Raw genomic sequence first — 12,268 nt, forward strand, 5'->3', positions numbered from 1 at the left:
GGACAGAGCCAAGATTCAAATCCAGATAGTTTGGTTCCCAGAGGCTGAAATCTTCACCACCACCCCATAAAACCTCTGTAAATAAACACACAGGTAGCAAAATGGGAAATCTAGAGCATCAGGGTGAATTATGCAATATTTATTGTATTTGTATCATGTGCCAGTCTTGTATGCATGCAGTGACAGATCTTGAGTTATATCAGATAATAATTTTATATTATTTTAGTTCACAAGGTAGTGAATGATAAAATAAAGGAGAGTGTGATCAAGACTATATGAAAAATGCAGTCTGATTTGCTAAGAGAGCACAGGGGAAGGAGTGAGCAGTCCCAGGACAGAGGATCAGGGAATGCTTCATGGTCAAGCCAGGTTTGATCTGGATCCAAGCATAGTATTTGGGTGTTAGAAAGGAAGAAAGAAGGGAGCAATTTTAGGAAAGGAAATAGCAGAGGGAAAGTCCCAAGGGCACAATGTGTACAGGGGCAGTAAATAACTTTGGATAAGAATTAGAATGAGAGCATGAAATAGAGCTGAGAGATGAAGGCCAGAATTTAGAAGACCTTATTTGCCGGGTTTAGGAGTTTGCATACAAATTAAAAGGTGACATACTTCAGAGGATTTGAATGTGCTTCAAATGGTTGACTGGACGGCAGAGGATGATAGAAATTGCAGCTAAGAGTAACCAAATAAGAGGTTGATACAGTCTCTTAGTTAGAAGGATTATTAGGCAGTGGGCAAAGAGGGATGAATTTGAGAGCCATTTTATAAGCAGGAATAAAAGCCTTAGTGAGCAGGTATGAGAGATGAGACAGAGTGAGTTGTCATAGACAGTGAGAGTCAGAGTGTCCAGGTTCTCACCCATAAGTCAGTAGCTTTTTCCTTCACCTGGTTTCTTAGCACACTTGACCCACCAAGCATAAAATGTGAGATCACCACCTCTATACTCTGCCTCCTCTGATCCTCAACAGAGGAAGAATATAGTTGTCCTTGACCCTGAGATGACATCTAATCAAATCCTTCTTGGTAAAATATGAAATTGATACTGACAAGTGCCTACACCACTTGTGGAAAGTTTGTGAGTCTCCATTTAGAAATTGTATTAATTCTTACAGCCACTGTTTTTAAAAAGAGTCAGGAGGACTCCCAAAGTGGTCTAGATAGCCATAGCTAAAACAGAACACGATGCATTGAGTGAATTGCTCACTCAGGCCTTTATTTTGTTCTGGGATCTCAAGAGAGGTAAAAAAGACAGAGTACTATTTTGAGAAGGGCTCTGAGAGCAGTTGTGCTCTACTGAGTAGCAATGATGGTTGTGGATATAGGAGGGGGAATGACAGAAATTCACCACGTACAAGCCATCCCAACACAGGTCAGTTTTTGTGGGATGTTGGAGTTGAAATAGGTAAGGATCTGTAGAGACAAAATCCCTTGCATATCTCTGGAGAACATTGGGAATCTGGCTGTTTTCTGTAGGAACCTTTTCATGGAAACGTCAACAGCTCTAAAAAGGGTATGGAGATTGTCTTGCTTAACTAGTGGTCTTAGGAAACCAGCAGACATATTGGACCTAGTTTTGGCCAATGATTTTTTATCTCCTCCCTTTAGAGGAAAGCATAGGACCCGATATGATGCATGGGGATCCTGTATTGACTAAGATTTAATACTTTGTCAGTAGTGCTTCCTATTTGGCCTGAAAGGGCCAACTGCTTTCAAAATTCCTCTTTATAGTATTTCCCTTCCCTTAGTCCCAGAAGAATGAGAAAATGAAAAAGACTGGGTGAGTTAAACCTATCACTTCTTTTTTGACAACAATTTCAGAGCATGTGCCCTTCTGGCATAACCATGTAATAATGGATGGTAATTCCAAAGCCATAGAGTTGTTCCCAAAGCAGCCCTAGACTATTCATGTTTATTGCTGGGTCAGTCTTGGGAGATTGCTCCTCTCTAAGAATTTGTCCATTTCTTCTAGGTTGTCCATTTTATTGGCATATAGTTGCTTGTAGTAGTCTCTCATGATCCTTTGTGTTTCTGTGGTGCCAGTTGTAACTTCTCTTCTCCTTTTTCATTTCTAATTTTATTGATTTAGGCCCTCTCTTTTTTTTTATGAATCTGGCTAAAGGTTTATCAGTTTTGTTTATCTTTCCAAAGAACCAGCTTTTAGTTTCATTGATCTTTTCTAAAGTATTTTTTTAGTCTCTATTTCATTTATTTCTGCTCTGATCTTTATTATTTCTTTCCTTCTACTAACTTTGGGTTTTGTTTGTTCTTCTTTCTCTAGTAGCTTTAAGTGCAAGGTTAGGTTGTTTATTTGATATTTTTCTTGTTTCCTGAGGTAAGGTTGTATCACTATAAACTTCCCTCTTAGAATGCTTTCGCTGTGTTCCATAGGCTTTGGATCATCGTGTTTTCATTTAAATTTGTCTCCAGGTATTTTTTGATTTCTTCTTTGATTTCTTCAGTGATCCATTTGTTGTTTAGTATTGTTCAGGCTCCACATGGTCATGTTTTTTGCAGTTTTTTCCTTGTAGTTGATTTCTAATCTCATAGCATTTTTGTCAGAATAGATCCTTGATATGATTTCAATTTTCTTAAATTTGCTGAGGTTTGCTTTGCAGCCCAAGCAGGCCTGGACTGAATTTGAGGCTGAATAACCTAGACATCCAATCCACTGCCACATTCACAAGTGCAAATTGGAATATCCAAATGCTGCTTCTTTTCTGTAACTTTATCACTTTCCACTTGATACGCTGAGAGTGGGCTGCTTGCGTGTCACTCCTTTTATTTGGATGAAGACAAGTCTTAAATAATATACAAGGAATAGTCTCCATAAGAACCAATAAAACTTCATAAAAGAGGATGATGTGACTGCCTAAAACCCAAAGTCTTACTTGATTTTGTTTCACCAACCCTAAAAGATATCCTTTTTATTTTTTAGAGGTTGTTAGAGTATAGTTGGATTAAGTTATTATCTCTAAATTTGTCTAGTATGATTCAGGTAATAACCAGCATTGTATTTATCCTGATTTTAATAATTGATGCCCGCTTTTGTGAGCAGATGTCAATCACCTTAGAAGCAGGGGCATAAAGAAAACTTGGCAGTGATGTGGAAAGATTCTCCATTCAAGGGCTGAAATCAAGGTTTTCTGAGCTATGAGATCATCAGGATGTGTCATGAGTAAGAGGTGGTGGAAGGAAGGTTGCCGTATCTGGAGTGCTGAAGTGATTAGCTCTGGGCCACTTCCCAGTGAACCCAAGAAATCCTTCCTCTTTGGCTGAGTTACTTGGAAAGCAACCTGTTCCCAATGTACGTAAAGTTTACCTTTTGCTCTTTGCACACTGTATAAATGTTCAACTCAGCCAAGGAGGAATTTGGAAGAAACATTTTCTTTTGTGATTGTTTGAAATATTTTCATATGAATCAATAAGATGGAAATGTAACTCTTTAGAAGATCTAAATCCACAGAAATTCAGAGAAACCATTTTGCATGGTTGATACTGGAATTTATCCAGCACTGCCACAAGGCCAACAGAAAAGCATCTTGGGGCCTATGATGGCTGCATAATAAATTGAACTGAGGATACTAGGAAAGCCAATACATCAAAAAATGAACCCCTTACCTACCACCAAATCATTTTAAAATGAATTTCTCGAAAGAGCCTGCACAGGTTACTTTTGCTGTATTGGGACTGAGGTTTATTCACCAGTAATTGCACCCAGGAGAGACTCCTTAAACCTCTACTTGTAAAGCAGGGCCTGGGAAGTAAACTCTCTGTTTTGGCTGGCAGAAACTCCCTTATGGCTAATATAATTGGACAGTATCCCTTAAGCCTTTCTGTTCCCTCACTAAATATTCTTAGGATGACTCCTTCTGCTGCACTGTCCCCTACCCAGTGTTGAAACCGAGCGGGACACTATGGGACACCTGGGCATGGAAGCCTTTCCATGTCCCCCATTTCTTGTTTATAGTGAAAAGACTCCAGCCTCCATGACCTCCCCTGAGTCCCAAAGGGCAGATTCAAACTGTTGCTAATCAGAGAAAGGAGGGGATGCAGAGATAGGGGAGGAAGAGCTAAGAAACAACAGTGTAGCCTTGGAGCAGAGTCCTGGTTCTGCCTCAAGGGATACACATAACAGTATCTTCTAAGCTCTTTATAGAACTAAAACTCCCAACAAATGGAAGATGTCAGCATTCTTCATTCCAGATTAAAGAACAAGAGAAGCTCTTCAGGAAGTCCACCCGAGGCCAGATTAAGAACCACAGAAACTCAGCAGATTGTCTTAGACCAGATTAAAGGAGTGCAGGCCCTGCACACACCCTAATCTTATGAGCAATCCCACCCTTGAACTATTGCTATAAAACTCCTCACCATATCCTAGTAGGTTGGGACACACAGTTGTCAAGGGAAGGAGCCTGCTATGCTCCCCTTGGTCTGGCAAAGTGATAAAGCTATTCTTGTCTACTTCACCCAAAACTGTGTCTCTGGGATTTGATTGGCATAGGTGCACAGAGGCCAAGTTTTCAGCATCAGTGTGGACTTCTCCTCTGTGGTCCTACCCTCAGGCTGGCACTTTGTTCCCTCAGCTTTATTCTACTCTTCTCCAGCCCCATCTCCCCATTGATATTTACTATTCTAAGTCCATCCTCTTAAGGTGAGGTACTCCCAGTGAGCTATTTGTTTTAGCCTTTTTATGATTATTAGTTTTTGTATTAGTCTTCTATTGCTGCTTAAACAACTTACTACAAAATTTAGTAAGTTGCACAGAGTTAACCCAACTGCCAAGTCTGAGGGAACAGTCTCCACAAGACTGCCCTCACTTCAGACACCAGCCACAAGTTTAGAAGTTCCCAGGGTCACTTACTGCAGACCAGCTGGCTACAAATTTGGGGGTCCCCATGGTCACTCAGGTTTGATAATTCTTTAGGATGGCTCACAGAACTCACTACTAACTGAATGATTGATTATGGGGAAAAGATCCAAATTAAAATTAACCGAAGAAAGAGACACACAGAGCAGAGTCTGTGAGAGGTCCAAACACAGAGCTTCTGGCCTTCCTGTCACACTGAGTCATGGGTGGTGTTAACTCTTCCAGGCCACCATGTGTGACAATACGCACAAAGTATTGTCAGCCAGGGAAGCTCACCCACAAAGATTTAGTATACAGAGTTTTTATTAAGGCTCAATAGCACATTGCCCGGGTGGCTGACTCTAAGTCTCCAACCTCTCCCTGATGTCAGGCTTACATGTTTAGTCTCTAGTTTCTTCAGAGGTTGGAACTCATGCTGTGTGATCCAAATAAATCATGTTGTTAGACAAAGACACTTTTAGCAGACAGGACATTCCAGGGACCTAGAGATTACTACCTAATAGGTGAGGTCAAAGACTAGACTTCTCTTTGGGTGAGGCCAAATTCCTAACTATGTAAAGCTTAAACAACACAAATTTATTATCTTAGCATTCCATAGGTCAGAAGTCTGATAGGAGTGTCACTGGGCTAAAAGCACAGTCTCCTTTCTGGAGACTCTAGGTGTATTATCTGTTTCTTATCCATTCATACTGTTAGCAGAATTCGATTCCTTGTGGTTACAGGACTGAGATCCCTGTTTTCTTACTGGCTGTCATCTGAAGGCCATTACCAGTTTGTAGACACTGCCTGCATTTGACCTCCATCTTCAAAGCTAGCAATGGCATGTTGAACTTAATAAATACTTTGCATCTCTCCTCCTCCATCTTTTGTCTCATCTCTCTGACCTGACCTAGAAAAATTCTCTGATTAAGGAAAAATTCTCTGATTAAGGAAAAATTCTCTAAGGATTAGAATGGTCCCACCAAGATAATCTAAAGTAATTTCTCCATCTCAAGGTCCTTAATTTCATCACATCTGCACAATCCCTTTTGCCATATAAGGTAACATATCTACAGGTTAGGGCATGGAGGCTAATATTCTGTCTATTAGAGATACTGAACATATGAATTTTAAAATGGGGCTTGGTTGCCTTAATTCAACTGAAAGTATGACATGGTGTCTTCTAAGCCATTAACAGGGCCAAGAGGGGAAATATTTCCAGGTGGGAGGTTTTTCATGGACCATCAAATCTCATACATAGGAGTTTCATATCCCAAAATAGAAACAGCTGGTCAGGATGGCTTTGTTTTACTTGCCCCAAGTTTTATATTTGTTTCATATTTGACAAACAATTATCAAGAAATGGCTGCTTGCTAGGCAGTATGCTAAGCACATTTTCTTGGTTTTCCCACTAAATCATTTAACTACTTAAAAGAATTCAGATCTTCATTTCATAGATTGGGAAACTAGATTTTAGAAATATGCAGTGTATTACCCAAGGTCACATGGTGAGAAAATGATATCTCAGGAATTTGAACATGGTTTTCTGTGAGTCTAGGATTTTTTAGACTGCAAAATGCCAAGTCTCCAATATTATCTAATATGTATATTTAATACCTATGTTACATACATATATACACACATTTTAATATCTACAATGTTGACAACTCTATTTTTATGTATACAATTTTACTTTTATTTTATCAAGTTCTGAGAACCTAGAAGCAGAAAATATGTATCTTGTTTATCTGTGGAGAAAATGTTAATTGTATTTGAGGTGCATATACTGATTTTATAAAATACTATCTGATAATTTCTTAATAGGCCAATAAAATTAAGCAGCAAAGTCATTTTAAATGGAATTTAACAAGCACAGAATTTCTTCTAATGCATTCTTTTTAATCCCTGAAACATCAAATCAAGTGAAATCCCAGAGTATCTATATAACAATTTCATTCAACTCACTTGTAATGGGAAGGCATGTATTTTAATTTTTATAGTTTTACCCTTGTAACACATCTTTACAGTTGGTTAGTTTAATTCAAGGCAATTTTCAGACCAAAAGTGAGGCAATTACTAGCCCATTATGAGAGGTAGTTAATAGATTATTCATTCATATTACTGAAGGTTTTGATTTCCAGTATTTTCACCTGGTAAATCTTTAGGGAGCAAGATCTCATACTCTACCTGTAAGTGACTTGGCACATTGATTGTTCATTTCTCCTAACAATCCCTAGCCTGGACCTTATGTGCTATGAATCTAAGTGTCACATTTCTCTTTTGCATCTTTCTATTCAGGGAATCCTCACTCTGTGTTTCTAATTCTTCCCCCCTCTGTGGGGAAAAGACCTCACAGACCTTCGCAGATCACTTAGTTTGCTAGTGGGAAAGTGATAGTCTCTCATTTCGGTAAAGTACATAATGAATATTGATCCCTCGACTCTTCTCATTCATGCAAAGTAGAAAATCAGAGTCAATGTTCTCCTCTTGTGAAAGTAATCACTTGGGTTTAGCAGAGAACTGCAGAAATCTCCAAATCAAGATGTCTTCCTGGCTGGAGGGCATCTGCTCCTCCTAATGGCGTATTTGGAAAAGTAAGATCTCTCAGTAGTTCCTCCTGGTGGCAATTTCTATCCTTGTATCTTTTTGCTGGAGTCCTGCCTTGGGGAATTGCTCTAAGCTCCATGGGTTATAAAAGTTATATTATTTTTAGTTCCATCTTCTAATTGTTTTTTTTTAAACTACAGAATCCTCTAGTTGTAGCTGTGAGGCCATGCTTATGGATCAGTTTTTTGAAAGTTTCTTTTTAAAGTTTCAACGACTTTTACAAGGATGTAAACATGGACATCTCAGCAGTACATATTGGGCTCTGCTCTTACGCGCTTTCCTCCACGTTGCAAGGGAGATCTCAGATCCATTGAGTCGCTGGCTGGGATGAATATTCATTTACTCATGTAAAACATATTAAGTACTTACTTTGTACCAGTCACAGTTCTAAGCATTGGGAAATACAGAATATAATCAAAGAGACAGAAATTCCTACACACATCAAATGTCTTTTCAAGTAAGAAATAAAATAAATATATAAAGTATATAAGATGATAGATGATAAACCAGAGAGGACATTCTGGATTGGGTGTGGGGCTCATATTTTCAAGCCCGATTCATCTGTGGTCTCTTCAGACAGTGTCTGATTTCAGGTTATTGGGTACAGTGAACCCTGTTGTCTATCTAATATCCTTATGCCCTGGTTCTTTACTAACAATCCTGATTTTCTCTGGGCAACTCTATACTGATTTTCTCAGACTCCTTTGTAGCTATCGAAGGCAATGCAAATCAGTCTGGTCGTGAGATAAATAAGCAAATGTTCCTGGATGGGTCGTCTCTCCCAGCCACCCCTGCCCAAAGTCAAAAACTTTAGAGGAGAAGGTTTCTGTCTATTTCCGTTCTGCTTTATTTCTGACCTGAATGTGGACATAATCCCTGGAACTGCAGAAATCACCTTGCATTCAGGAGGAAAGCATATGCTAGAGGTGGCAGAGCAGGAAAATGGAACTCAAGCCGTTCTATCAGCCCCGACTCTGAGTACCATCACATTGTACCCGAGGGGCTCCATCCACATTGCAGCCTTTGCATGTGAGACCCACTGGACCACAATTTTAAGGGATACAATATGTATGAGACTCTCTGAAATTGTGAAAACCTGTAGCACTGTGTTTTCTTTATTAACCCTTCTTGGGTTTATTCACAGTATTCAGGTTGCGATTGCACACAGCCAAATACAATCTTAAATGATGCAGGAGGGGGTTAATTATAGTTACGTTTCATCTTCAAAACTTTCTTGCAGGATACAGATGAAGATACTTAAGTTAAGTCCTAGGACAATTCAGACATCATATACGGCAGATGTGCAAGGTGGGCTATAGTAGGGATTGTAGTGGTGTGATTCATCTGTCAAGTTTGTTTTCTTGCTATTCCAATACCTAGAGAAGCCAACTTGTTCAAAAAGGAGGATAGAAGGAAGGATGAGGTTGGAAGTATCAGACTTTAAGTCAAACATTAGGGCATAATTGAACAATTAAAACTGTATCTTACATTATATAAATGCCAAGAGTTTCTCAACCTCATATCCAAGCACTCACATCTGTCAAGGCTGTCTCCTGGTATCTGGAATCTGTGTCCATTGCCATGCCAATATTGCCATCTAAATCTGATCCAGAATCACCCTCACAATGTCCCATTCAAGCCATGGAATTTGCTTTATCCTTGCTCTCCTTGTCTTCAGTCTATTTCCCCACTAATTGAATATCCATATTATCACAGAGTTGCCTTTCTCAAAATCACATTTCCCACTATCATTTTTCTTCCTTAAAACTTTCTTTAGATAAATTCTGTTTTCTGGATGAAGTCCAGATTCCTTAACTTTGTGCACTAGCTTCTTTAAGCTGTGGCAGTATTTGGCTTTCTGGTTTTCTATCGCTAGCCAAACCTTGACAATTTCTGGATACACTGACACATTTACGATACTGTGCCTTTCTTTTTCATGGGTTTTCTTTCTGTCAAGAATGTTCTCCTTCCTCTCAACTTTCTGTATTCCCCTTGCTCTTCTTTCAAGGCTCAGAAAATGGAACCAACTCTGAAGTTTTCCCTTATTTCTCCAAACAGTTGATTATTTCTTACCCTGTATTATTCCTTATATTACATCATCTGGTACTACCTCATAATGGCATTTAATTCACTTTATACAATGATCAGTTAAAATTTATTTATATCTGTCTTTTTCCAGATTATGAGTTTCTAAGTGTTCATGTTCATATCTTATTTGTATTTATTTCCCAGTTTTTAGTATAAGTGCTCAACTAATATGAGATCAGTATAAATTTTTTTATTTTAGAATTTAATCTAAGTAATTGTCTTAATCATAAGCTACCTGATTAAGTCAGAGATGGGAATGAAGTGATAAAAAAATCTAAATGCAAAGCTTTCTGAATTGCTTGGAATAAGAGTTAAAGCCTTGAATTGTTTGGAAATTACTAATCTGAGACCATTTAATGAAGACTTTGAGTTGCAATCAGGATATTATCAAGGTACAACATAACTATCAACAGATATGAATATACATATATGTCTTTCCATGCCTAATGACAGAAAATATATTTTCTTATTAATAAAACAAAGCAATAATATTTTAAGAGATTATATTGTACAAGCATATATATTTTCAGTTGGTTGGGAAAGGATTCATGTAATTTGATTAGATGGAAATGGTGTAAACAGTGCATATTGGTATCAAGGGAGCCTATTGTACTTAATGTTGATGGATGCTTAATATTGTCAATTCATACATGGTTCCAGCAGCAATGAGTAGAAACATTGCTTTTAGGTGCAAGCCTATTAACAAATTAATCTCATTACAAAATGTCATCCAATGGGCTTATCTTTCCCACTGGAAAAAATACAGTCTAATGCTTTAGCACGTCATGTTTGGGATGGAAGACAGGTGATTAATTATTTTGTTCTGTATTGGAAATTCTCAGGTTGCCATGAAAAAAGGGAGCCATGTAGGCACAGTTTACATAAAATCTTTTTTTTTTTGGGGGGGGGGTACGCGGGCCTCTCACTGTTGTGGCCTCTCCCGTTGCGGAGCACAGGCTCCAGACGTGCAGGCTCAGCGTCCATGGCTCACGGGCCCAGCCGCTCCGCGGCATGTGGGATCTTCCCAGACAGGGGCACGAACCCGTATCCCCTGCATCGGCAGGCGTACTCTCAACCACTGCGCCACCAGGGAAGCCCTTACATAAAATCTTACATTGATTAGTGGCACTCATCTTTTTTCTTTATCCCTTTCTCTCTCTTTTTTTTTAAATAAAATGGGCATTTTATTTGGGTAGATTTGGGTAGATTTATTTGGGTACCCATTCCATTTGGGTAGACTATTATATTGTCTTACCTTACTTGAGAATGCATCATTATAAGCTGTGTGATATGCACATATGTAGTAATATTAATTTTACACCAAAATAAGTGTTAAACACTTGATATTTCCTATTTAAATTCATATCTCAGGCTTCCCTGGTGGCACAGTGGTTAAGAATCCTCCTGCCAATGCAGGGGACACGGGTTTGAGCCTTGGTCCAGGAAGATCCCACATGTCGCGGAGCAACTAAGCCTGTGTGCCACAACTGCTGAGCCTGTGCTCTAGAGCCTGCAAGCCACAACTACTGAGCCCACATGTCAAAACTACTGAAACCCAGGCACCTAGAGCCTATGCTATGCAACAAGCGAAGCCACCACAATGAGAAGCCCGAGCACCGCAAGGAAGAATAGCCCCAGCTCGCTGCAACTAGAGAAAGCCCACACGCAGCAACGAAGACCCAACACAGCCAAAAACTAATAAATAAATAAAAATAAATAAATTTTAAAAATAAATAAAATAAAAAATAACAAATAAAAAAATAAATTCATATCTCAAAAGTAGTTAGTGAGCATTTTAAAGATCCTAATTAGAAGTTCACATGACAGAGGAGACTCAAGCAGGTACTTCAATATCACCATCTAAATCTGAACTAGCCTCTTGCTATTCAAAGTGTGGTCCAGAGACCAGTATAACAGGCATCACCTATGAGCTTGTTAGAATGTACAATCTCAGGCCCTCAACCCAGACATAATGGATCAGAGTCTGCATTTAAACAAGACTCCCAGTGGATTCTGTGAATATTTAATTTGAGAATCACTATACTAGGCAGTTTGTTAAAATTAGCATAAGAGATGTAAGAAATAAATTTGCTTTGGTGAAATGAGTAATGAACAAACACATGGTTTATTGGAAATATTTATACAGGCACCTTTGCCCTTCTGGGAATTAGATATAAGAATCTGGGCAGCCCAGTAGCTTTTGGAGTGGCACCCCAAAATAAATGTAGAACTCATTTGGTCTTGTGTCTCTCCACTTAACAGAAGATTCTGGTACCTGATCTGACTACAAGGTTAGCTGAACTTGCTGTTAAAATGTTATATTTACCTTGGAATGAAACTTTCATGAAAGATGCTTGCCACTGTCTGCTAGGACAGAGGATGAGGAGGTCTCATGATTGTTCTTGTGCTTGCTTGATAGTAAATGTTTGTAAGTGCTTATAAGTTTGCCTGTCTGGAACGTCTTGCATGATTAGCTTATAATATGCCACCTGCTAGCAACCCCAGTAATTATTGGTAGCTTGGAAATTTACCAGAAAGTATCTTACAATGAAAAAAGCCTAAATTGATTTGGGGCAGTTTACAATAAGGATTTGGAAGCTACACAACCCTATAGTTTCTTTTCATTTTTCTAGTGGTGCTCTTGGCTTACAGATAATCTCATGACTGAGAAGATTTTGTATTCCAAGCAAACCTCCAGTCCAGGTCAGATTAAGACTGCCGCTAATA

This window comes from Pseudorca crassidens, chromosome 14, assembly GCF_039906515.1.
Source record: "Pseudorca crassidens isolate mPseCra1 chromosome 14, mPseCra1.hap1, whole genome shotgun sequence".
NCBI lineage: Eukaryota > Metazoa > Chordata > Mammalia > Artiodactyla > Delphinidae > Pseudorca > Pseudorca crassidens.